Consider the following 25,477-nt stretch of genomic DNA (forward strand, 5'->3'; position numbering starts at 1 on the left):
ACAGATGGTTTTATGACAGAAAATTTTAGTGAACATGCTGAAAAGTCATCTGATAAAATAAATTGCAGCGATGTTCATTTTCATTCTTTGGCTGATGACGAGTGTTCTATTGGTGAAGAAGATCAGTTGTGGCAAGATAAGTTTGATTATCTTGATTTTCAGAATGATGGTCATAGAATAAAATCTCATGAATATGAAACATGGAACACTGAGGATTGTTCTAGCCAAGTTTCATTTTCTTCTTTGTCTGATGAAGATGATTATGAGGATCGAATGGATGGTGTCTTTAGAAATTTTACTAATGCTTTATTCAATGCTGATATAGATACGGACCAGCCACTTCAGTGTCATAACGTTCATAAAGGGATTGTCCATTTGGTTTCTAACCCTTTGTATGAAGAAATAACTGATCAGCCAGATGTTGTAAATGATGAACCAGTCCATAATACTGATGGAAATCCAAACAACAATAGTGTGGGTTGTAAAAAATTATTTCATGATGAAAGTAATAGGCATGGATTATGTGATGATCATTTAAAACTACAAATGAAAGTGTTTCAGTGGGATATAAGTATGGATGAAAAAGATTCAACTGAGGATTTGCTTCAGCCAGAGGTATGCATTCTTTTCGATGAATGGGATGTTGAGAATGCAGAGGTTCTCAGTTTGATGAGCAAGGATAGTATGAGGTGTGATCAACATAGTGAAGTAGCACATCTGGATGGTAATGTTCATGTTCCTTGTTTGCATCGGTTGACTAGTAATGCCTCTCATTCTATGAATTTAAATGCTAACAAGGTGAGTGCTGATAGGAATTGCAATGTTGAAAATGAGTGTTTTATTTTCCAAGTTCAGCATGATGATGTCCTTGCAAATGGTAGAATTGATTGGGATAATGAGATGCATGGTATCTTGTGGGAAGGCCTCTATGGTGAATTGTCTCATATTTTTACTTGTGTTGAAGTAGTGCATGGTTACAAAGTTCAGAATCAGACAAGAGGTAAGCACACTAGCTATTTCAGTAATGAGACAAAAGAGGTGGATTTTAAAAGCTATGCTCAGTTGTTACTGGAAGGTGCCTTTGTTTGGATCATGGTATTAAGTGATGAGAATCAGATTTTTGACAGAGGTAAATACTAAAGATTGTTTGAGCAGCTTGTATTTAGTTTTAAGCATGTTTGTATCTATTGTACAGTCGCTTTGCTTTAGTTGTGTGGTTTTCAATAAAGTGCCCTACTATTTGGGTAGAATAAGGAAGCCTTGTTTTGAGAAGAGAAGAATTGAGAGAAGAATGATCCATTTTTGGGTGGTCTGCTTAACCAAAGATATCTGGATTCTTGTGTCGATCTTGCAATCAACCATCCCCAGTCAGAGCCACTGTTGGGAGTATTTAAAACCGAGTCAAGTTTATAGGCCCATTTCAAAATTTTGCCCTGCATTTCCAAATGATTAAAATAAGTTAGTTTGAATGGCCTAGTTAGCAAGGGGGTAAAATGGAGCCGGTTGATTTTCGGAGGGTAAGGCTCAGGATTCATGTCCCACACCTTTCATTTGGCCTATGCAGTGATGTGCAACTTTCAAAATTCATTTTGGATAAGTTTACTAGGTACCCATTTCGAGGGGTGAGCTGAAAGTGCATTCTAGGCACAAGTGCAAATTTTATTAAGTAGCCTACTTTGGGTGTTTATATCTTTTGCCATGTTTATTATAATGAATAATTTCAAAATGGATTGAATTTTATACATAAATGTGAGTCAAAATGCAAAATTTCAAGTCCTTATGAATCCGTTTGCTCAGTTTTCAAAGCTCAATCCGTTTGTAGTTTGTGATGTTTGCACAAGTGTAAAAATGTCCTGGTGAGCGTCATGTCAGAATGTTTGTTCCGGGCTAATGTTGGTATAAATGGTGAGCTACGTTTCAAATTTCAAGGCTCTACCAATACGTTTGATCGGTTTTGAAAAGAGCTCATTTTGCCATCAAATTCAGTTATCCGCACTCCAGTGTTATATCAGTTAATGTAGCTGTTTTGGTGAGCACGCCGTTTGCATCCTGTTAGTCTGGTGATCGAATTGAGAATTCAAAGATTTAATATGTACTTTAAGGTACCTATGTTTCAAATTTGAGGACCCACGGAGGTCGTTTGATATTTTTGAGAAAGGCATCATGTGTTGCCAAAACATTGACTTCATCAGGTCCGCAGTGTCGACAAAGCCAGTTGGCCGTTTTTGAAAATTAATATCTCTTCGCTCGGGACTCATCTTGAGAAACTGTTTTGGTAGATGTCATCCTTGTATATCAGAGTACATGCCTGTCAGATGGCGAGCTCCAAAAAGGTGTTTTGACAGGTTTGAAAATTACGTCTTCGCGATTAAATGCGAAAATTGTGGCGTAATTGCCTGAAGGATGTAAAATGCAATTTTATGATCCGAAAATGATGCCGATCGTTTCCAAAGGTATTTTTGAGGTCCGTGAAGCTTTTCAGAGGTTAGTTGCATGAAAACGAATTTTTTTTTTAGTCGGACCCACTTTGGGGCCCGACTTGGCTCATGCTTGCGCATTAATTTTGTGACAGAATGGTTTTCATTTCATGGAATTTCAACTTCTAGACATAATCGAGGAAGTGATTAATGCTATTGGCTTACTCAAGGTTGAATGTTCTACAGTGGTGTATTAGAGATTCCAATCTTTTAAAAAAAAGCAAAAACTTATGCAATGGAAGCCGATGGTCTTGGAATAGATGTTTGAAACATCAAAAACTCCATGCAATGGCATTATGGTAGCTGGAGTGTGGTACGTGGGTCTTCATGTGTGCTCTTTGATTGCAAGTGTGGTGTGGATCTCCTTTCCTTAGTCTTCCCTGCTATGTAGAGAGCAAATTTGGCAAAATAAATTGAAATCATCAAGCAAATGCAATATGGCAGATTTGATGCCAAATCTCCCATACAACATGTAAAAACCCAGCCAAAGCAAAGAAGTGGCAGCGTGGCATGGTAAGGAGGCAATCAATAAAAACTTTCAAGCAAATTAAATAGCAAGTGTGCAGCTATGAATCCTCCCTTGCTGTGTGTGGCTTTGGCAAAAGCTTTCAAACAAATGCAAACAGAAATGGCAGATTGTGTAGTGAATAAGGGGCCATGGTTAATATTCCAAAGTAAAAACAGCAGTTGTAAAGTTTGATTCACAACCTTTGCCCATCTCTCCTTTGCGTGGCAAGGCAAGGCATGATCTTTCCAATGTCAAATGCAAACAGTAGCAGCAATAGAAACTTCAAGCAAACTCTTTGGTATGGTATAACCAAATTCCATGATTTCCAGCCAACATCCTCCCAAGCACATGGTGTTTGGGGAGTAAAGTTTTAAATTTTAAAACAAATGCCAGGCATCCTCCCTACTGTGAGCTGTGGTTGGGTGAAATGTTAGCAGAAACATTTTTCTAATAAAGGCAAATCCCATTGGTAGCTCCTCCTCCCCTTTGCGCGGCAATGAAAGAGCCCATAGGAATTTCAAAGTAAATGAAGAGCCATTAAATTTCCAAACAAATGCAATTTCCATCCCTTTCTCCCACGCAGCAAGCAAGAAAGGCAAAGAAATTCCAAGCGAATTTCATTAGCAGCCATGAAAACACTCAGAAATTGCTTCAAAAATGCATTCCCAGGCATAATCGATTTGTCCCACATTGGCTGGGAAGTGTAACTTTTTGGTATTTAAATATAAGGCTCCACCATACTATAATGTGTAAGCCATAAAGGCTTTTGACGAATGGTGCTTGATGGTGCCCAAGGTGGGCCCACATGCGAGCATGGATCTTGAGGCGATGGAGGAGGTGAGTCGACGGTGACCAAGTGGACCCCATGCAGGCATGCTTCTCGAGGCAGATAGGCGAAATTTTGCAGAGGAAGGTCGGCTTAACGAGTGAGCAAGTTCAAGATGGATCGACGGTACGCGCTATTTCGCGAAAGGAAGATGCACGCGAGTTACACCCTGCGAAATAGCGAAAGTGAATGAGAGCCGTCCACGTGTCGTGATAGGTGGTAGTTCAGTGGCGATGATGTGGCGCTGAGGTGGTGTACACATGGCAGCCAAGTGGCAGTGACAAAGTAGATGACGTGGCAGTGATGAGGTGTCATCCCAGGTGACGTCTGGTCAACCCCATCAACCAATCAGAGGCCGCCACATCGCAAAAGTGTCAGGACCAAATGGAGGCAAAAAATCAAAATTAAAATGAATAAATGATATAGTTCTGACTATATTAAAATTCGAAATATTTAAATGATTCAGCACAAATGGGAATTAATTCGCCCAGGGTCTAAATTTTGGCCAAAATATAAAGTATTATATATCGCCGGAAAGCTCTCGGAGTGAGGAATCTGATTATGAGGTTAATTTTGACAAATGGGGGATATTTTGGGGGCAGTTTCCATGGGAACAAAATTCAGTTAGAGAGGAGACACTTGGCAATTTAGTTGCAGATTTGATTTGGTTCTCTCTCCCTTTTATTCCCAATTCTTCTCAGTTGTAAGGGTTCCAGAAATTTGGAAAAATGCTCCAGATTTGATGGCTTCCATTTTCTGAAGATCTTGACCCAAGTTTGTAAATGCTTCTGTTTGGTTTCAGGGTATAGAGATTGCAATGCATTGTTGTAAATATGGTTTTAATTGCAGGTCTTACTTGTGTCAGGCATGAGTAATTTCCCACAAGATTTTCTCTATGATATGTTTTTTCATTATTATGAATTCAATCCTCAAGGAGAATGAAATTTGTCATCTCAAGGAGATTGCATGATTGTTTGTAGGCATTCTTCAATGAAGAGGTTAAATTCTATAGTCAGTCATAAATAATGAAATATGTATCCAGATCTGATGAATTTGTGAATGAATCAACTAGTGCATTAATATAAGGTATTGATGCATGAATATTTTGTTTAAGGAAAACAAACTTGCATCTATGATTCATATTTGTAGTTCTGTGAGTGACTCTGCTACCCAATGAACAAGGCACTAGTCTTTGATAGATTTGGGAATGGTCTTAGATATACATTTTAAAAGACAAATGTATTTCCCTTTATTTTTAAGGGTTAATGTTCTATCCTTCCAAAGCTCTATTTCACCTATTATTTGTATAAGATCCAGCCCGTCTGTACATGTTACCTAATTTGGTGATCTTGTGGAATGGTTTGTCTGCTCATTGTTGATGCAGTCTTATGTTTGTGATTGTTGTATTCAATGCATCAAAAGGGTGTCCCCCCCTAGGTCTAGCAGAACCTAAAGTGCAGGAGGATCATTAGGATCCTATGTTATGTTGTCCAAGCCCTGAGGTGTTTCATTGATTGAGATTGGCTATCTCATAGATAGATTTGCAGGTGTCTTGGGTTATCACTTTTGGTGAACAACGGAAAGGTTAATACTATACTATGTTACTGAGAAAAGAACCTAGTCGGTAAACCCTAAGGAACCTAGTCGGTAAACCCTAAGGTTATCACTATCGGTTAATGAAGGCGGAAGGTCTATCAAGTGAAGTTTAGTATTTATTGAGTTGCAACCAATCTGTAACAGAATGTATTAAATGATTAAAAGCATTATTTAATGAAGGAAGCTGATGAGTTGGAATAGATTAAATGATTGGTATGTCATGCATGAAGTTTGTTAAAAGAATCTATGGCAATAGAAGATTGATAGAAAGATCTACAACTCAAATTGAACCCTAATACCTTAGCACAAGCTCCAAGAAATGTATGCAAGTTCCAAGGTGAGGTAAAACATTTTCAGATCGAAGGATACATTGAACCTATTGAAGTTTAAAGATCTGATGGCTATGATTGATCATGGGATATGTGATCAAGGAGATTAAGTGGTTAGCAAATTGTTTATAAATAAGGAACTGTTGATAAACAATGCATATGAGAAAGTGTAAGCACGGGGATCCTACATAGTGATTACCAAGCATAGAAGCTTGAAGACATGTTTGATTAACAGAGTATAGAGCCTAGTAGAGGGAAAAGATAAGTCCTATGACTAGATTGTATTTAAGTGAATAAGAATATGCTTTAGCATTTTGGATGTGAAGTTGCAGATATATTTTATTACTGTTATTTTGTAAAGTGACAGAAAATCTCTTAACCGAGTGGACTTAACAGTCTTATTTGTAAAACCCTCTAGCAAGGTGACATATTGATTGAGTGTTTGAAATCCTTTAACAAGGTCACTTCTAACAAGGTGAAGATCCTAACAGATCTGAGGGAAATCCCTTAACCAAGTCACATCTAGCAATGTGTTTGTAATCTTTAATAGGATTTTCTTTTAACTGAGCATACTCTAGAAGAGTATATTTCTTAGTGGGTCCAAAATCCCATAGTGGTTTTTCCCTATTTGGGTTTCCACGTTAAATCTGGTGTTATGAGTGTTATGATGTTTATATGCTTACGAGTTTGCATGTTTAGCAGCTTTGGTTATATTGCTGAAGTATATGTTACCGAGGTTGAATCTGTTGTTTTTATGGAAGATTAAGTTTGTATGATTCACCCCCCCTCCTCTCATCTTGTTAGCTTGGCACCTATACTTAACAATTAGTATCAGAACTATCACATCTATGTGAAAATGAATGTCCCAAAGTAGAGCCACTGATAGCCCTAAAAAATGATTGCACAAGAATTTTCATTTTTGAGCTTGAATATTGATCATTCTAGTTTTATTGTGTCCTCTGTCAAAGTTCAAAGTCTAGGATTTAGGGTTCATCAAATTTTCCTAAGCCTTGTGAAGAAAAAGCCTTAACATTGTTATATTTTGTCGTTACTTTTTCCCACTTAGGCCAAGGGTTGGTTACCATTGTCGGGGCCATTTTATTTCCTAAAGAGCTAAGTTGTGTTAGACCAGTCCATCTAGTGATTTTCCTAAAGTCACACGAAACATTTCCTTGTGGTCGGTCCCTTTTCAATGTTTGTGCTTGCGCCCATAAAATTTTCCTAAGTATATAAATTTTTGTTGGCATTTGCATGGAGATTGCATTAATGATTTTTTATATTGTCATTGATGTCAATTAACCGGTAATGATTTTGTTGGAAAGTTGTTTTGTAACCGGTAGGAAGAGCTAGTGAAAGGAAACTGTAACCGGTAGGTTAGTGTGTGGTTGCTGAACTATGTGATTATTGTATTGTGAGCAAAATTGTATGATGTACAACCAACTAGTAAATGAAGACAAATTGAAGACAAGATGAAGACAAGGAGAGTACATGGTAAAATTTGAACCAGGATTCCTATTCACAATCACAACAATCAATGGTATTGATATTTGTATTGTCATCAATGCCAAAGGGGGAGATTATTGGCATTTGCATGGAGATTGCATTAATGATTTATTATATTGTCATTGATGTCAATTATCTGGTAATGATGTTGTTGTAAAGTTGTTTTGTAACCAGTAAGAAGAGCTAGTGAAAGGAAACTATAACCAGTAGGTTAGTTTGTGGAGTGAAGCGGTATTGCTAAGTATTGGAGAGTTGAACCGGTAAACCCTACTTGTTGTTTTTGATAAACCCTAACCTATTAAGTTTGGTGAATTGGTTATATTGGTTTATGATCTAATGATGAGTGGTAATGATTATGACACATATGCATATTGTATGAAGAGAGTTTCAAAGTTACTTTGGCGCATTGAGGTAACATTTTTTTTGTCTTGGGAATAAGCAAGTATACTGCATATAATGCAAATCGCGTGATGAGTTACCAAGTTCGATGAAGCGACGGTCAAGGAGTAGTTGAGGCTTTCTTGAATGATGTGTAGATATTGTTATGTAGTCCAGTGGTCATACTTGAACCGACTTGTTTGTAGTCTCTATCAGAATTAGGTTTTTGTTGTGATACAGACCTAATTGATTTGTTTATAAGGTCGATGAGTTGTTTAGTTGTAGTGTGTAATCGACCGGATCCTTGTTCTTTCATCATACCATCAATTAGTATCAGAGCTTCATAGATCCTCTAAGGTCTAAGCCTAACAACTTGAGGTAAAGATCTTGTAGATCATGATGAATAAGAAAGGCCTGAAGTTTAATAGAGAGAACTATAGGATATGGAGTGACAGAATAAAAATTTATATCAAGAGTCTTGGAAATCAATACTGGGAACATGTTAATACTCAATATATTGCACCTACTAGGATTATGACTGATGATCAGAAGAAAGAGCAACAAGAAAACAATCAAGCATTGGAGGCTATTATCAGTTCTTTATCTGATGCTGAATATGTTGATGTTCATGGTTTGGAGACTATACATGAGATATGGAAGAAACATGAAGAGATTTATAGCGGTGATGAACATGTGAAGATTGCCAAGGAAGAGAGTCTAAGAGGGAATTTTGATGACATGCAGATGGGTGAAGGTGAGAATATCCAATGGTATGGTCAGAGGATAAAAGAGATAGTTGGTGAGATCAAGAGTGTTGGTGGTAAAATGGATGATGCCATAGTTTTTAGTAAGGTATTGAGAACCCTGCTACTGGTCTATGCTATCCGAGTTACAACCATTCAGGAGTTGAAATCTATTGATAAAACCAAGGTAACCCTTGAATCCATCATTGGTAAGATTACTACTTTTGAATTAAATGGTTATGATGGTAGTATTCAGAAATCTAAATCAACATTTAGAGCTTCTATTTCTAACCCATCTATGAGAAAAAGTAGAGATGTCAGTCATAGTTATGAATCTAGATCCAGTAGAGAAGTTGATGATGAAGATAGTTTAGTTGATCTTGAAGCATTGTTGGCCAAGCGATTTCCTAGAGGAACCGACAAATATAGAGGTAAATTATCTTTAAAATGTTTTACATGCAACAAAATTGGATATATAGCTGCTAACTGTCCTAATGGTGATAATGAGCACAAGGGAAACAAGTTCAAGAAGTACAAGGGAAAAGGTAAGAGAGATTGTCTTATTGCAGTTGATGGTGGTATCAATGATGAGGAATCTTATGGTGATGCTAATGAAGACATTGTGTTTGTAGCTATTAAAGAAGAAACATCTGATTAGAAATCTTTAGTTTCACGAATGGATAATTTTGATAATTGGATCATTGATAGTGGTTGTTCACATCACATGACCGGTGACCGGAGAAAATTTATTTCTTTAAAGGAATTTGATGGCAGAGTTGTAAGATTTGGTAATGACTCACCCTACATGGTTAAAGGTAAGAACTATTTCTCTTAATGGAAAGAGCAGCACAGATGATGTCTACTAGGTTGAAGGTCTAAAGCACAATCTGTTGAGTGTTGCCCAACTCAATGCCAAAGGATATCCATTGGAGTTTAAAAATGGCATGTACAAAATCTATGGGAGAAAAGGTGAACTGATTGCAACTAGAAAGAAAACTAAAGGTAACCTATTTCGCCTGAATCCTAAAGTCAGGAACTATTTAATTGCTAAAATAGATGAAAGTTGATTTTGGTATAAGAGATTTTGTCTATTGAATTTTGATAGCATTGTTAAAGTAAGTAATTCAAAGACAGTGAGAGGTTTGCCTCAATTAGACAAACCGGTTAATGCTCTTTGTAAGGAATGTCAGTTGGAAAAGATGACATCCTCAGATTTCAAGAGAAAGTCTTTTTTAGCAGAGCATCTGTTAGATTTGGTTCATAAAAACCTACGTGGACAAATAAGGACTAAAAGTATTCAAGGTGATAGATATTTTATGATCTTTACTAATGATTGCTCAAGGATGATGTGAGTCACATTCTTTAATAAAATAAAAGCATTTGGTAAGTTCAAGGCATTCAGGGCCTTAGCTAAAAAGGGGAGTGAAAAGAAGATAAAGTTCCGAGGACAGATCAAGGCGGAGAATTCACTTCTGAGGAGTTCACTAGATATTGTGAAGAAAATGGTATCAAACAAGAGTTTTTTGCACCAAAGACACCACAAGAAAATGGAATTGCAGAGAGAAACAACCAGCCAGTTGTTGAAGTTTCTAGGATGATGTTGATACAAGGAGGTGTAGCGAAAACTTTTTGGAGGGAAGCTATCAACACAGCTGTCTACACAATGAACAAGATTTTGGTAAAAAGAGGTAAGGACAAGACTCCTTATGAATAATTGTATGGTAGATCACCTAATGTTGGTTATTTTAAGATATTTGGTAGAAAATGTTTTATTAAGAGAGGTGACTATGTTAGCAAATTTGAGGCTAAAAGTGATGAAGGTATATTTCTTGGTTATTCCATCAAGAGTAAGGCCTACAAATGTTTTAACAACCGGACACAGAGAATCATAAAGAGTGTTGATGTTTGAGTGGATGAGTATCCTGAAGTCTCAGGGGAAACCAGTGTGGAGAAAAAGGATGAAGATCCTTGCATTTTGTTTTTGGAACTGGAACCTGTGAAACCTAAAACAAGTAAAGCAAATACTGATGTACTAGTTCAACCGGAACAGGTAGATTCAAAAGAATATGATGATAATGAAGATGAACCTAAAGATAATGATCATGTTATTCTGAGGTATGTGAGACTCGATCACAATCCTGAACAGATTATTCGAGATAAGGATGCTGGAGTGCTAACCAGAAGAAGAATCAGAAAAAAGTCTTGAATGATCTCCACTATTGATCCTAGAACTGCTAAGGAAGCATTTGGTGATGATCATTGGGTTAAATCTATGGAGGAATAACTTTAACAAATTGAGAAGAACAACACTTGGACTCTAGTACCCCGATCGATAAATAAAAATGTGATAGGCACTAAGTGGGTTTTTAGGAACAAATTGAATGAAGATGTTGTTGTGGTTCACAACAAAGCTATATTAGTTTGCAAAGGTTATGCACAAGAATAAGGAGAAGATTATGGTGAGACTTGTAGTACCCCTCCTCGATCAACCTCTTTTATATGTTTTGAGTTACTTCAGTGACTGTTCTGTGAAACATTTTTGTATTTTGATTCAGATATTATGCGATGTTATTTCATGCTTTATTTGGATTTATGGTGTATGATTTATGCAGTATTTCAGTGCTTATGATTAATGCTATTTTATGGATCATTATCATGGACTGACACTTTTCCCTTATATTGCGATGTGTTATTTATATGTTGCATGTTTACAAGTGTATTGGGATGCGAGGTGATGATTTTCCTTCACTCACTCTGGTGAGACAGGGAACGTCACAATTCTCCTTCATCGGTGTATTTACCGTATTTGTATATATATTGGTCTATATGCACATGTGGTTCTTTGGTGCAAGACATTACAAGTACTAGTACTGGGTAGGTACGAGGTATTGACTCCACCTGGTTTCGTAGGTCTGAGCATGCCTTATATATATGATGGGAGTGGAGGAGATAGTTGTTGTACCCTAGCTTGACCGCAGTTACACTCGTGTGAGTGTTGTCAGTTGGTTGTGTTTTCCTCGTCTTGCTGTTATGCGTGTCATGTTGCCTTGGTTTGGTCATTTGAGAGTCGTCATTTGATCTATCTTGGTTTTGTGTGTTTTTGTTTATTTAAATGGTTATTTAATTTAAATGGATGTTGCTATCTTGTGTTGGTGTAATCATTTAATTATTATGCTCTGTGATTATTGATTTATTAAATTGACGAATTGCTAGATTAAATGGTTAAATGGCTTAATTTATTGTGTAAGTTGCATTAATATTTTTGTGAAATAAATAAATTGTCTAACCATTTAAAAAGGTTAAATGCTTATGTTGAAGGAAGTGTTTATGGAAAGAGAAATAAATCTGATTGCCTTTTTAGTTTTAAAATATTTAAATTTGATTGGATGAAAACTTTAACCTAGAAGCTTGGGTTAAAAGATATTTTGGGCATCCATTCTAGGCATTCAGGGTAGGGGAAGAAGAGGATTTTTGGAGAGAAAATTCTGGAAAAACTTCCTAAAGGAGCTAGAAATTCGACCTGGCTGCAAGACTGGAGTTTCTTCATCCCTTTTGCTTGCTAATTGCTTCAAGGTTGGAGGTTCCCTTCTTGTCTTGAATTTGTTTTTGAAATTTTCAGTTTGCTTCTTGTGTATGGAAATTTATGTATTCTGCCTATAGATTCTTTTTGGAATGTTGAAATGGAAGAAAGATTGCATGATATAGTTGATTGTGTGACGCTATAAGCATATGGTTGCATTCAGGAAAAGAATTTGTTCATTTCTTCTCTAGTGTGTGTTATTTGTTCATAGCAAGCAATTTCTTGATTTACCTCTTCTTCGGAAAGAAAAATTTTAGATTGGGCTTGCTGGGTGCATCCTTGTTTCTATTCTATCATGATTTGGCTAGCTATTCTTTCCAGTGTGTCTATTTCACCATTTACCTTGCTGGTAAACTCTTCTTTGAAATTTTGGAAATTGGTACTGTATGTGTGTGCCCATGAAATAATTCTAGAAATGGAATGTTCGAAGTGGTAAGTGTTACCTGTTCGAAGTGGTAAGTGTTACCGGTTCGAAGTGGTAAGTGTTACCGGTTTGAAGTGGTAAGTGTCACCGGTTGGAAGTGGTAAGCATTACCGGTTCGAAGTGGTAAGTGTCACCAGTTGGAAGTGGTAAGTGTTACTAGTTGGAAGTGGTAAGTATTACTGGTTGGAAGTGGTAAGTGTTACCGGTTCGAAGTGGTAAGTGTCACCGGTTGGAAGCGGTAAGTGTTACTGGTTGGAAGTGGTAAGTGTCACCAGGTGGAAGTGGTAAGTGTTACCGGTTCAAAGTGGTAAGTGTTACTGGTTCGAAGTGGTAAGTGTTACCGGTTGGAAGTGGTAATTGTCACCGGTTGGAAGTGGTAAGTGTTACCGGTTCGAAGTGGTAAGTGTTACCATTTCAAAGTGGTAAGTGTTACCGATTCAAAGTGGTAAGTGTTATTGGTTCGAAGTGGTAAATGTCACCGGTTGGAAGTCGTAAGTGTCACTGGTTGGAAGTGGTAAGTGTTACCAGTTGGTAGCGGCAATGTTACTAGTGGTAGCAGCACTATTAGTAAGTGGTGTCTGTTGTCTTGGCAACAGCACAACCGCGGGTTGGTTTGACCCCCACTTTGTTTTGAGCCCTAACAGGTCTTCAAACCAGTTTGTGTTAAGAAGTTAAATTTTATAAATGAAATATTTAAAGTGGTATTGCATGATGTAATGTGGTTTTCATGTGATTTTTATTATGTGGTTAATAAATTTATCAATGAAAATTAAGGCATGAATTGGACATTCAAATGGGTAGATTTGGAATATTGATTTGGAAATTGATTAGATGTGACTACTAGAAAGGAGTGTTTTATTTAATTTTCAATCAATGATGTTGCAAGTGTTTATGATGCTGATATTTTCAAAGATTTTCTAAATGCGGATTTGATGTATTTATCTATCCTTGCAAGTGTTTATTGTGATATTTTGGTCTATGGTTCAGTCATCCCGTGGTGGTGTAATTGGTACCTTTGACGAAGTGATATATGTTGGCTCCATTGTCTTAAACATGTAGTGTATTTTCCTTATGGTTAGTCAAGAGTCAATATGTCCTTGTTTGACCACTTGTTTCTGATAGTGGTGTTATGGTTGTCTGCTTCGCCATAGGGTCCTCGGGGAGTGACCATGCTTGTTTAGTGTCCCTTGAGAGAGTGGCTTTCGCTTGGGGGTTGCACCCAAGTGGTAGGTATTACAACCCAATGAAAGTCAGATAATAACTGGTAATCTAATGAACTGATTAGGTGGGTAGTTTCATAACATTAATTAGATAATGTACCTCGCACATAGGTGGGTTCTTGTATTGAGGCTCATAATGTAGTGAGAAGGCCTGGAATGGCAAACCGGACACCTTGTCTTCACAAAAGGTTGGAAGGGTCCACATGAGACTTAGTTGGAGCCAGAGGTTTGGGAGAGGTTACCAGGACAGAGATTCGGGACCTATGACAGCCTACCGAGGTAACCATCAAGCTATGCGATGACACTCTCTCTTAAGGTTCACTTGTGTGTGTGATGTCGAGTCACTTGTGTTTTTGTGATGTTGAGTCACCTGGATTATTGTGGAGTCTCTTGTGTTGTCATGGAGTCGTGTTGTTTTATCGACCATGTCATGCTTTTGCTTGCTTGAGGGTCCTCAACTATCTCCTTGCATGGAGGGGTGATTCCATTTTGGGAATTACATGGTCGGGTGGTAGTGCCACTTCCCATCGAATGTTCGGATTTGTGCCTTCATGCGAGGATTGGCTTCACAGGTGTTCCTGTGGTTAGTGACTCTTTCTTCATCTCATGTTTTGAAGATTATTGGTATTTGTAGACCTATGTGGTCATAGTATCATTGTAATATTGATCTTATGTAACCTTGTAATTGGATGAGATCTATCCTTTATGTTTATTGAGAAGCTATGTATTGGAAGAGCAATGCAATCCTATGTTTGGATATTTTTATCAGTTTCCTTAATGATGTTAGTAAATGCTTATTGAAGTGGAAATTATGTTGTATCATTTCAATCTTTCTATGATGAATATTTATTTTCTTATGGCTTCTTGTGATCATTGAGTTAATGATGCATATGTGTATTTATGATTTTGTGGAATTTATTCTTGAAGTTAATCCTTCATTGGTAACCCTTAAGGAATTCTGGTGTATGTCTTCCGCTTGTGTTATTGTGCATGTTGTGTAAATGCACATGATGTTTATACTTAAAAATAATAATTATTTCACCCTTTGTTGTGGGTTTTCCTTTGGGGTTCCTGACAGGGCATTACTTTTGGTATCAGAGCCCATGTTTCAACACTGGGTACTCTGGGTTTGTAGTGAGCCCATTTGCCTTGACCTTTTTGTGTAGGTCTTGTGGTGTGACTTCCTTGTGTCTTTCTTTGCCTTTGATTTGAACCTTTTTCTCTTGTACAGTGTTTAGGTCATGGCTAGGAAAGCCAAGGGAGGTGGCTGCGTTGGTGGCTGCACCAGAGGCAGAGGAGGAGGAAGGGGTCGAGGTTCTGACCGCCATAGTCCTTCGCCACCACCCACTCATGCAAGTGTGGATAGAGATCAGTCAGTTCATCAGGAGGAACGACCCTTAGTAGAGCAGGTTCCCAAAAAGGAGGAGCTGCATCAGATGTTTCATGAGGTGCTAGCTAGACTAGGCCCCAGATCCGAGATGGATCAGCCCATCCATGGCTGGGTAAAGGAGTCGTTTCAGGGGATTCCAGAGAGAGAGAGATCTCCTAGAAGGAGAGAGGTCCTAGTGGACTCAGATCCAACTATCTTAGGGCACATGAGGGACTTGATGAGGTCCAATCCTCCCTTCTTTGATGGAAAAGGTATCGGTCTCGAGGCAGAGACCTGGCTTATCAGTTTAGATCAGTGTTTTGCTATCTATCCTTATAGTAGCAACACTAAGGCGAGATGTGTGATCATGCATCTCAAGAGCTTCGCATCTATCTGGTGGAGATTAGAGGAGGAGAGGATCGGTGTGAGCATTAACACCACATCTTGGGAGATCTTTTTGGAGAGGTTCAGAGCATGATTTATCTCACCCCAGTGGAGGCAGTCACGAGAAGATGAGTTCTATGCTCTGTGCCAGTTTGGATTGTCAGTTGATTAGTTTGAGCACAAGTTCTATGAGCTCAAATAGTATGTTAGGATTGGAAATGATGAGGCTATGCTTGTGCAACACTTCTTAAGGGGTCTTAATGACCGCATTAGTGGAGGAGTGAGAGTTTTTGAGCCTTCTTCAGTGGAGGTAGCCGTGGTGAAAGCCAGGTTGGTGGAGTAGAACCTTAGCCATGCTCATGGCGGCCAGTCTGGAGTTCAGATTGGGAGTGATCCTTTCAGTGGATCTAGAGGTAGAGGGAATTAGTCCCAGACTGCTGCACCTTTTAGGAGTCCTTGGGCACCTGCCAAGGGTGGACAACAACAACAGTAGTCTCAGGGCCAGCAGGGTGTTATTTGTCAGGTTTGGAAGAGTAGGTTCTGGAAGAAGGGTAGGCAGACCTTTCCAGGGTAGTCTTCTCAGGGAGCATCTTAGGCCCCTAGTGGGGAGAGCTTTCAGTAGTCTAGTGGATCATCTGGAAGTAGAGGACTTGGCAGTGGAGCTTGCTTTACTTGTGGTCAGCTTGGCCACAAGGTTGCTCTGTGTCCTCAATGTTCGCATCAGTCGGTTAGTTAGAGGCCAGCCACATCAGAGCCAATAGTGGGGGATGCAGGTAGATCCCATAGAGTATTTGCAGTGGTGGATGACCGCCAGGCTGAGCATCAGAGTACTGTGATTGAGACCACAGGTGTGTTGCGTGGTATTTTAGAAGAATCCAAAGGAAACACATTTGATAGCAACCAAGAGGATTTTTAGATATTTGAAAGGTAGTGTTGACTATGGATTATGGTATCCATATGAAGGAAACTTTGATTTGAAGGTGTACACATATGCAGATTAGGTAGGTAATGTTGATGACTGAAAATGCACAACCGATGGAGCATTCTTTCTAGGAGGAAGACTTGTTTCATGGAGTAGCAAGAAGTATAGTTGTATTTCATAGTCTACTGCTGAAGCTGAGTATGTTGCAGCTTATATGAATTGTACCCAGGCTATCTAGATTTTGCACATTTTGGAAGGTTTTAAGATGAAGTTTACAGAACCTATAAAGATCTTATGTGACAATACTAGTGCCATAAAAATTTCAAAGAACCTTGTCTTGCACGCACGAACCAAGCACATTGAATTGAAGTATCATTTCTTGAGGGAAAAAGTGCAGGGTAAAGATATGGTCTTAGAGAATGTTTCTACCAAGGAGAAGCTTGCAAATATCTTTACTAAACCTCTGCCAAAGACTACTTTTGAGTATCTTAGAAGTCAGCTAGGGGTTGTACCTCTTCATGAGGTAAATTGAGCATGATGTAGATTATATCAGTCGTGGACCTACTTGCAGAATTTTATAGCAGGATTGTTGTAGAAGTGGATTTATTCCATAGGGGGTGCATCAAGTTGTAGGTTGTTGATGCTGCACAGTGAAGTTTTACATTGCATGTTTTACTTTCTATTTAGCATTGTTTTTTTAAAGGGGGAGAAGAACTATGTGATTATTGTATTGTGAGTAGAATTGTATGATGTATAGCTAGCTAGTAAATGAAGACAAACTAAAGACAAGTTGAAGACAAGGAGAGTACATGGTAAAATGTAAACTAGGATACCTATTCACAATCACAACAATCAATGGTATTGATATTTGTATTGCCATCAATGCCAAAGGGGGAGATTGTTGGCATTGGCATGGAGATTGCATTAATGATTTGTTATATTGTCATTGATGTCAATTAACCGGTAACGATGTTGTTGTAAAGTTGTTTTGTAACCGGTATGAAGAGCTAGTGAAAGGAAACTATAACTGGTAGGTTAGTTTGTGGAGTGAAGTGGTATTGCTAAGTATTGGAGAGTTGAGCCGGTAAACCCTACCTGTTGTTTTTGATAAACCCTAACCGATTAAGTTTGGTGAATTGGTTATATTGGTTTATGATCTGATGATGAGTGGTAATGATTATGAAACATATGCATATTGTATGAAGAGAGTTTCAAAGTTACTTTGGCGCATTGAGGTAACATTTTTTTTTGTCTTGGCAATGAGCAAGTATACTGCATATAATGCAAAGCGCGTGATGAAACATCAGTTCAATGAAGCGGTGATCAAGGAGTGGTCGAGGCTTTCTTGAATGATGTGTAGAGATTGTTATGTAATCCAATGGTCATACTTGAACCAACTTGTTTGTAATCTCTATGAGAATTAGGTTTTGTTTTGTTATCGACCTAATTGATTTGTGTATAAGGTCGATGAGTTGTTTAGTTGTAGTGTGTTGGAAAAGTTGAATTGAGTGTATAGATGACTGGATCCTTGTTCTTTCAACATACCATCAATTTTAATTCTTTGACTGGTTGATAAAGGGGGGACAAATCTAATGGTCTGCGCTTCCCCGTGGCTCAAAATTCTAAGATGATAAAGATCGTGACATCACGAGATGATGCCACATGCCTTTGGTAGAGAGAGGCAAGATAGTGGTCTAAGTTTTCAAAACCTCATGTTACCAGTTCTCAGGAGGTAAAGACCAGTATACTGATGGCCCTATAAATTATCACATGTTGCAAATGGATGGTGATGTTATGTTCTGGGAAAAAAGATGCTCGAGTTTTAAAATTGAAGAGGTTAGTGGGACTATGTTGAAGTGGTAAAGTGCGAACATATCTAATGGCCCACGTATCCCCAAGATAGAAGTTGTAAGAAGATTATGGATCATGGCATCACGAGATGATGCCACATGTCTTGGGATAACTAGAAAGACTGACAGTGGGGTCATTGACAACATTGGGTTAAGAGATGATATGGCACTGATTTGTCACAATTTTTGTGGGTTTGCAAGTACTGATGGAAGGTAAATTGCCACATCGATCAATAATGATCATTTGATCTGCAATGCTGGGCAAGATCTATGACTGAGTTTCAAAAATTTGAATTTAAAAATGATCATTAAAGGAATTGGTTGTACCCTGCATGGGAAATATAGGATGAGAAGGATGTCGACTTGTCGACTTAGGATAGATACCAACAAGTTTGAAGTGTTTGAATGTCGACTCACTCCTGAGGGAGCATGTGGAAGATTTTTGTTGGGTAAAGGACTGATTAGACAAGGCAAGGACAATGTATCAGAGGCATGAAAGGATTGGGATAAGCTTCAGGTTTAGATATGATAGATCACAGGTTCCTTGATTAATTCAAAGATCACCTATTCACAAGCATTCTGAAGCAGAAAAATGTACACTCATGGAAGAAGAAAATCAGAACAAAATCGTTTGCACAAAATGGACCTTAGTAGGAAAATATGGTGGATGTGATAGGCACAATTTCTAGAGTCCATAGCTGGTAGGTTGAATTGAAAGCACTGGAGTGAGGATTCTTCATGTGAATAAGCACCACCAGATGAAGTGTTTTGATTATAAATGCAATAGGGTGGTGATTTAATTGGTAGGAGAAAAATGAAGCCTTTTATTTCCTAAGTGCAGTTCTTTCTTCTGCAAGGAAAATGATGTTTGAGAAAGGTCGTAAATGGAGTTGATGTATGCTCTATGATATCGGTTGGATGTTTTTTCTCATTTGTGAGTATGTTTATTATCAGAGGGGTTGTGAAAATGGGGAGGATTTCCAGAGGGGGCATGAAAGATTTTTCTTATGAAGAAAGGTCATGCATGGCACAACCTCTGCTTCTACTCTGCCATTGGATGGCAGGGGTTTCTAAGAGAGATCCTACAGAGGAATGAAAGAAGAACATGTTCGGGTAGGGAGTGGTAGCTAATCATCCATGTGACTGCATGGAAGTTGTGACCCCTCCCCGACATATTATGTTTCTCTTGGAGCTCCTCCTTCCACTTTCTCTGATCCTAGGAATGAAGGCTCGAGACCCTCTTCTATTTTAGAGGTGACTTTTCTTCTTGTTGGGACCCGATATCCCTTCCAGGAAGGGAAATGCTTTGTAGGACAAAAGTATAACATCTCACATTTCATCCGAAGGTGTCAGGACGATAACAACATGGCTCAAGCAATTTTGCTTCTACCAATTTTCAGTTGAAGATATTTATTCACAAGTGCTAGCGGATGGATATAGAAATATCTCTGTAACAGAATTGCATATGGCCTTTTAGGCCTAATTGTCGAGAATGAATCTGCTATTTACGTGTATTTTTTGGTTGGAAGCTTGTTGCTCCCTTTCTTCTATAAAAAGGGAAATCAAGGCCAAAAGAGGGGTTCAAATTTTTGGGGAGTCTCTTGTAGGTTCAAATTTTTCTTGTTCCTTGGGTTTTTTCTTGTCTATTTCCAATAGTAAGTCTAGGTGAAGTGAGCAAGCTGTAAAGTCTTTTAGAGAGAAAATAAAGAAATGTTTTAGTGTCAAGCTTTGCATAGGTTCTTGAAGGAGTTATATGTAAATTTTATCCTATGATAGAAGTAGTATTTTTATTCAAGTAAAAACATAATTCTAACTCTTTTCTCTCCATTGTATGATTCTATCAATTTTTGAATGAAATCAACTAAGGGTTTATTTTATTCAGTGTATTGTTGTGATGTATGTAGCTTTCTATTTATGCTTTGGCCCAAGGGGTCAATTAAACTACTTAAATAGAGTTGCAAAATGATAGGGCTTGTGCAGGGATTTTTAGATAAGTAGTTTGGGTTGGGATTGCTAATGAGATATACTGTAACACAATATTATCTTAAATCTGATACTATTAGATGAAGTTATGTCACATTTTCACTTTACGTTTCATATCTTCAAGTTCCCAATGGAGTAAGGCACTAATCACTGCTTATATCCAGTTTTATTAATTAGCATTGTGTTGGTTTCATTGATGAGTCGCTATAATCTTTTAAATATCAGAACATCATTGCTAACTTTTCATGTATTTTCTGAGTTGTTCCACCCAATTCATGCTCTAGCTTAAGGTCGAGGATCACTAAAGGATTTTCCATCCTTGAGCATTCTTCCTTTCTGCCAAGCCCTTTTATGATATAATCTGCTTTATTTTCACTAAATTCCCGAGTCTGTTGTAGAGATCAGGAAGTTTACTGAAGGGATTACCCTCTCACATTTTGCAAAGCCCAAAGTGTAGAAGGATCTTGCATCTGTGTCAGAGTTGGTCCAAGCCTGAGGGATATTGACAATTGGAAGTGACTTTCTATAGTATTCAAAGGAATCAACTTGGTCTTTGTCCTATAGCAGTGTAAACCCATTTTCGGGAACCAACAGGACCAATATTATGATTTACATTACATAGAATGGACATAAATCAATTAAGCAAACGATTCCATCCAATTGAAAATCCGCTAAGACCAAAATCCAACATGCTTCACCAGTCGATAGAAACCCTTAGTGAAGTAACAGAAAAAATCTAACCGGATCCAAATAGAACCACCATAATAGCATGCCAGCCAATGAAAAATCACCAAACACTCAGAATATGATCAAGAAGTACCTTCAACATAATATAAACTAATTCCATAAGCTAGCTCAAGATCATCTGACCAAAACACCAAATATCACTTATTGGTAAAGCTAACCAGGAAAGCTAGAAACTAGCTAGTACCGGTAAATACCAAAAGTGATAACAGACAAAGCCCCAGATCATGAACTAACAAAATATAGCAACCATATAACCATCCAGAGTAAAGATCAAAAAACAATTCCAGAGATCTGATCATACTAGATCAGAATCATAGCTAAAACCAGGATGATCAACCAAGACTAACTGAGATAGGTCCAACTGGGATACAGTGTTGACATCAATAACAACACTTGACCAAATCTAGCATATTACCAATAATTACCCCTTCGGACACCATACAACCCCTTAAGACATCATATGGTCCAAAAGGGTCATTAGAAGAAGGGAGAGAGGGGGAGCATAATGGTTTATTATTTTCGTCCTTGAACCCGATGCTCGCGCTTAGGGTATGATCTAAACTTATTTTTGTAAGTAGAATTGGCACTAGTTTTTATATTGTAATAATGGTTCATCTTGCCCCTCGGGACACCATATGACCCCCTAGGACACCATACAACCCCTTAGAACACCATATGACCCCTTAGGACACCATATGACACCTTAGGATATCATATGGTCCTACTTGGGGTTGTATGGTATGATAAGGGGTCTTATGGTGTCATTAGGGCGAGGTCCTAATGGGGCCACACTTGTGTTAGAACACCAAATGACCCCTTAGGACACCATACAACCCCTTAAGACATCATATGATCCAAAAGGATCATTGGAGGAATGGAGAGAAGGGGAGCATACTGGTTTATTATTTTCATCCTTAAACTTGATGCTCACTCTTAGGGGATGATCTAAACTTATTTTTGTAGGCAGTATTTGCACTGCTTTGTATATTGTAATAATGGTTCATCTTGTCCCTCGGGACACCATATGACCCCTTAGGACACCATATGACCCCTTAGGACACCATATGATGCCTTAGGATATCAAATGGTCCTACTTGGGGTTGTATGGTGTGCTAAGGGGTCTTATGGCATCGTTAGGGGTCATGTGGGGTCCTAATGGGGTAACACGTGTTAGAACACCATATGACCCCTTAGGACAACATACAACCCCTTAAAATATCATATGGTCAAAAAGGGTTGTTGGAGGAAGGGAGAGAGGGGGAGCATACTGTTTATTATTTTCATCCTTGAACTTGATGCTTGCTCTCAGGGGATGATCTAAGCTAAAATTTTGTAAGCAATATTGGCACTACTTTTTATATTGTAATAATGGTTCATCTTTCCCGTTAGGACACCATATGACCCCCCAGAACACCATACGACCCCTTAGGACACCATATGACCCCTTAGGACACCATATGATGCCTTAAGATATCATATGGTCCTAATTGGGGTTGCATGGTGTGTTAAGGGGTCTTATGGTGTCGTTAGGGGTCATGCGGGGTCCTAATGGGGCCACACATGTGTTAGAACACCATATAACCCCATAGGACACCATACAACCCCTTAAGGAATAATATGGTTGAAAATGATCATATGGTGTGCTAAGGGGTCATATGGTGTCGTTGGGGGTCATGTGGGATCCTAGTGGTTCAATATAGATTTCTAATATTCCTTGTTCATGAAAGCCTAACTGTTTTCCTTGAAAATATATTTTTTGACAAATTATATTACCAATGGGATACCTTTTTCTTTTAAAACAAGATGCAAGTCAATTTTGAGGAGGATATGATATGGAATGAATGATAGTCTCTTGAAGTAAACTAGATTGGATCAAATTGGACAAACCCATTTGATAAGTATGAGGTTCATGAATATTTTGGATAGCTTTGAGGCATGGATAAGTTGGAGTGGTATGATTGATAGGTTCATTCAGATGACATGGTTTTTTAAGAGAATGAAGTTTGGTATGATGATGATTTTGATTATCTTGGAGGTTGGTGTTATGGTTGGGGTTTGACAATCACAATCGTAAACTTAAACCAAATCACAATTTTAATGGTAATCTTAACCTTAATCCTAACCTTGACCCTAACCATAGCCCTTGCAAATCTAAATCTTCTCCTAATTATAATTTTGACCCCAACCCTAATAGTAATTACAAGCCCACCCTTAATGCTAACCAAAAACCTATTCATAAACTCAAAACCTATTATAATTATAATCTAAACCATAACCCTAGCCATAATTCTACCCCTAACCCTAACTACATTATTATGACCATGACATTAAACCTTAATGATGACTATAAATATTTAAATCTTAATACTAAACCCTAACCCTAACCCTAATGCTAACCCTGACCATGATATAAACCCTAACCCTCATTATAACCCTAACAAAGGTTGAAGCTATATAATTTTTCTTATAAAACATTTCACAATAGTACCTTGGATAAAATGTCTATTCCCACTTACCAGAATGTGAATGTTGTGAAGCATATTTATCCTAATTATCTCAAAAACCATCCCATGGGTTTGTTCATATCCTTATATATTTTAATACAATCCATACCTTATAAGCCTTAAAAACAGGTTTTAAGATAGCATGTGCAATCAATGAGGACCTCTGTCCATATGCTATTCATTTCTTTGTAAGAGAAAAAAATAAAGGATGTGAAATGGTGAACCTTCTCGCTGTTTCGCGAATTCTAAAAATGAAGGGTACAAAATTGCGAAGCCATTTCACGAAATACAAAAGTGAGAATTTTGAAATAGTGAAGACATCTCCAATTTGCGAAAGACAAAAGTGAGGATTGTGAAATACTGAAGAGATCACCATTTCAAGAAAGACAAAAGTGATAATTACAAAATAGCGAACTCAACGCTATTTCACGAAGGGCATCAACTACCACTTGCGAATTGACGAAAAGGTCGTCATTTCACAAGGATAAATAAAGTGGGTTTGTGAAATGGCATCAACAGTATTTAAGTGGACATTGCACACATGTGGAGGCCTGAAAAGAATTAAATGCTATGAACTTGAATTAAAGGAGCTGGAATTTGATTTAAATCACATCAGAAGTGCAAATTGAGCGTCCAAGAAGTGTGGAATTGAGAGTCGATCTAGTGTAAGAAGTCGCAGGGATTTGGGTGCTATAGATAGAGTAGAACAAGTAAGTCCATCTTCTTCTCCACTACTCTAATTGCATTTAAATGAAAAATGCCTAGGAAGAAGAAGGAGGATGTAGGAAAAAATGAACAGCCCAAGGTCCCTTTACAGAAATCCCTTCTAGATGCATTACCAGGGTCCGTAGATACCGAAACTAAAATAATGTTTCAGGATGCCTGGGGAGAACGTAGAGATTTTGACATTCCTCACAATAGTAGATCTCTTTTCTGGTATTTTACAATAATAGAGATGAGAAAGTGCCTCGGTCCAACCCCTAGAATCTTGACTTAGCAAAGGTCATAGTGCCAAATGTGTTTATAGATGTAGAACTTATTGAGGTCTTGGCTCATAATTATAAAAAACAACAAGAATAATAAAGGGAATTGATGGAAACCCTATTTTGGTCATCACAAGATCATGCATTGGAGAATTCTTTGGCCTGAATAGGTAGACAATTACCAAGATTGATAGGGAAGGATATCTAGTGGATTATGAAAGGATGGTAAAGATTTTTGGACTGTGAGAGGAAGTTGATTTCAGGAAAAGAGGCAAGGATAACACACCAATGGATGTGAATGACAAGGCTCCATTTCCTACACTCCAATTTATGGATTTCTTTCATAAAACGTATCATGCTTGGTGTCAATTTTATGGTGATAATCATACAAGTAGAATGTTGGTGGATTTAATGTATATGTCCATGAGGATCCAAAACCCTAACATTAACTTGGAATTTGATATTGTTGGTGAGCTTGAAATATTTTTTCACAATCAGCTGGTTTACTGGAATACTAGTATTGTTGGTATTTTGGATATGTTGATATGGTTTTGTCATTGATGTCAACACCTATTAACTCTTATCAACTCTGGCACTTTGGAGGATTTGTAATGTTCAGTAGCAAGCAAGTGACTTATGCATAGTCACTGGTATCTGGTACACTGGAAGGATATATTGTTCACCGGCCCTTGGAATGACATGGAAAACACTTGGTTATGTTGAATACATCATTTAGACACTTTGTCTTGGAGATTTATTCATTGGTATATTCATGTTTGCATATTTGTTGTTACCGGCAAATAGGTCCAGAATAAGCACCGATAGACTTATCTATTCCAGATCAGCATGACACGCTTTGGAGATGATTTTGCTGTTATTGTAAATGCATTAAGCCGACATGTTGAATCGGATATTGCATCGGTTATTGATTTACTTGTAAATTAGTTTTATTGTAATATCTTCTAGAACCGACCTACTAAAATTGGTCTTAGGTTATGGTATATATGTAAGATCTTATTTGTAAGATCGATATGTGATTGGGAAAAGGAATTATAAGAAGGTATATGTGAGAATATGAAGAGCTATACACGCAGCCATCATTTGAAGGTGAAGAAGGTTTTTGTGAAAGCATATTAGAACTAAACTGGTAC

The sequence above is a fragment of the Cryptomeria japonica genome, chromosome 4 (assembly GCF_030272615.1).
Source record: "Cryptomeria japonica chromosome 4, Sugi_1.0, whole genome shotgun sequence".
Lineage (NCBI taxonomy): Eukaryota > Viridiplantae > Streptophyta > Pinopsida > Cupressales > Cupressaceae > Cryptomeria > Cryptomeria japonica.